Raw genomic sequence first — 3,352 nt, 5'->3', positions numbered from 1 at the left:
ATGTCACACTGTGACTTTTTGGGGGCGGAACCAAAAGTGGCGAAGGTTGGTTCCGCCCGAAGATGGTTTCCGCCCGGCCCGTATATTACAAACACCGGAACTTCCGGGAAACTCCGGGAGGCAAATTGGGCTGTACGAGGCACAGGTGAGGACAATAAACGCGGAGATCGTGGATTGGATAACGGAGAGAACTGGAAGGGTATAAAAAGAGTCTCAGAATTTCAAACAGGAGTTCGAGTTGAATCGTTTCAGGCCGATCCGGCGGGCAGTGTAGAGGTTTGGGCAGAGTCAGCATTGGTGAAGGCAGAGGATCTTCATGGGGTGAAGAAGGAGACAAGGACACTAGTAACTGGGCTGAGTATACAACATTTATTGATGTTTGATGAAACCATCTATATATAAACTACTGATGTGTTGGAGTCACAGTCATAGGAAGTACTCACCGGAAGTAACGTCAAAGGCGATCTCCAGCAACGGAAAACCGATGGTGTGAAGAGGATTGGACAGCTAGAAGGAGAAGGAGACAAAGGAAGAGTGTTATCGTTCATTTGTGAGTACTATTGGACAGTGCATTGTACATCATTGGGGAGAGTGCATTATCCAGCGTATGTTGTGAGCATCTGGTAAATAGGCCAGCGGCCCCATTACGGAGCAGAGTTTTGGGTGAGCCGGGAAGTACGAGTACAGGAAGCCGCAAGCAGTCGTGACGGCAACGTTATTCCTCCGGCCCTTCATCTATCAACAACGCCCAACGAAACCCCAGGATAAGTCCTAGTAAACCGTGGTTCTGACCCTATTTCACGTAGAGTGTGTGGAGTGCAGTGGGTGAGTCCTTGTCTTTGCTGTGAGTGTGTACACTTGAAATCTTGCAGTGGTATGCTGTGGTTGTGATGTCAGTAGCCACCCTGGACTGGATGAGTCGTGGGGGGAGACCAGTGACCGTTGAGGCTGGTGAAGTGCCATTTTCATCTAAATGCCATTTTGCGACCCCTGCATGGAGACCCAAATGTAACGTCCTGTCTGGACCCTTTCAGAATACCCTGGCTCTGTGGAAGCGGTGGTGAAGAATACACGTAAGCAAGACTGGTGTGAGTAAAAGCCAAAAATTATACCTATATGCAAGGAGGAAGTTTTACTGTTGCAAATTAGCTGTGTGGATTTACTTTACCTGTTGTGGAGCCTCTTCAAAGGTTCACCCCGGTCCAAATCCCTTAAACTGCAAATAGAAGAGAGGAGAGGGAAGCGTTCGGCCCGGTGCGACAGTGTTTAACTTTCCCCGACGCACAAGAAATCCCTGTGGAGGCCTGCGCTACGACGATTTACTACTCCAGGTCTGACAGTTCATCTACTTACTGTATCGCAGTATTTCACCGTAAGCCCACCGCCCAGGAGAAGTATTCTAGGAGAATAGAGCACCAGTTGCCGGTGAAATACCTACCTTTGTCCATTGCTACGAATCACTAAAGTGAGAATAGAGCCCCAGTTGCCTGTGGAATACTTACCTTTGTCCATTGCTGCGAATCACTAAAGTGAGAATAGAGCCCCAGTTGCCTGTGGAATACCTACCTTTGTCCATTGCTACGAATCACTAAAGTGAGAATAGAGCCCAGTTGCCTGTGAAGTACCTACCTGTGTTGTCCCCGCAGTTTGAGTGACCTCTCTCTTGCAGTGCCATTGGAGTTCTGTGTCGCGGGTTGGCGCCCACCTCGGAGTGTGCAGAAGGGGAGGCGCCGCCCGAGCACCCTGTACGAAGAGATCGGAGGAACAAGTCGTGTATCAGCCAGTCGTATGGACCCAAGTAACAGGTAGCCACTCTCACCGGATCGATTACTCATTGTGTGTTTCACTCTGCCTTCAGGAGAAAAGAAGGGCGCCACGAGTCAACAAAAGCCCAAAGGGACATACTAACCCTCGCCGCCTAGTCCTCTCTGGCCCCTTTCTCCTCCTGCTGAACAGAGACGATAATTTTAAGATTTACCTCCCCCTCCCTGAATTATTTTAATTAATTTAAATAAAGTTGTTTTAATATTACTTACGCTTGGTCTGTCTGGTCATTGGGGTTTGCTTTGAGACCTCCTCGAGGTGGAAACTAGGAAGGGGCGTGACTTGCAACATCTGTGGTCCGCTCCGACCTGTGACAGATTTTGGCGTAGTCGGCAGGGTTTCACCTCGAGTTGAGCGACCAGGGTCCCCCAATGACCGACAACGAATTGCCAGAGTCGACCCTGCCTCGCTCCCTCGGCGGTCCCAGCGAGAGCACCGAGGTCGGCCCCCTATACGTTATGGTGAATAGGCTGTGAGAAGGTGTTCTAGGGACTAGAACAGATTGGCGGGGGAGGATGTCACACTGTGACTTTTTGGGGGCGGAACCAAAAGTGGCGAAGGTTGGTTCCGCCCGAAGATGGTTTCCGCCCGGCCCGTATATTACAAACACCGGAACTTCCGGGAAACTCCGGGAGGCAAATTGGGCTGTACGAGGCACAGGTGAGGACAATAAACGCGGCGATCGTGGATTGGATAACGGAGAGAACTGGAAGGGTATAAAAAGAGTCTCAGAATTTCAAACAGGAGTTCGAGTTGAATCGTTTCAGGCCGATCCGGCGGGCAGTGTAGAGGTTTGGGCAGAGTCAGCATTGGTGAAGGCAGAGGATCTTCATGGGGTGAAGAAGGAGACAAGGACACTAGTGTAAGGGAAACAGGTCAATTTAGCTCAAAGGGAATCATTTAAGATTTTAAAGGGAATTTGAACAGAATCACTGTTTCACGGCTGCTCACGGAGACGCGCCTGCGGTTCAGTGAACGAGCCGTTTAACATCAAATCTGCGCTGGATACTAATATCCAAACTATAGTGAAAACACTATCAATTAGCACAGTAACAAGATCGACAGTTTAAGACATTAACTTGTAAGCACAAAACACAAGATACTTCTCTTTTCAATATGAATAAGGCTTTATTAGATAAATCTAAGACATATAAACTAATCTAACACATAAACGCACGCACACACACATTCACACAAGTTGCAGGAAGGTCGAAAGTTAGGGAAAGATGAGTTTAAGAGAATGGAAATATGGAATCCCAAGTTGACAGCAATACGTTAAATTGCATAAACATGAACAACCATCAATCACGTAATTAGCGCTCGCATTGAGTTCCTCAATGAGGTTAAAATTAAATTAGATACACCAGTAAAGGTCACAGTCTGGAGGTAAAGTTACTTGCATCTCCTGTGAAGAAGGAGCCTCGGTGAAAGGGCTATCCCGAGGTCGTTGATTGGCTGGAAGTTCAGTCTCTGAAGTGACGTCTTGGGAAGCCCGTGGTTGTTGGGCGTTGGCTGAAAGTGCAGAGTC

This window comes from Carassius auratus, chromosome 25 (assembly GCF_003368295.1).
Source record: "Carassius auratus strain Wakin chromosome 25, ASM336829v1, whole genome shotgun sequence".
NCBI classification, from domain to species: domain Eukaryota; kingdom Metazoa; phylum Chordata; class Actinopteri; order Cypriniformes; family Cyprinidae; genus Carassius; species Carassius auratus.
This window is presented reverse-complemented; position numbering follows the sequence as displayed.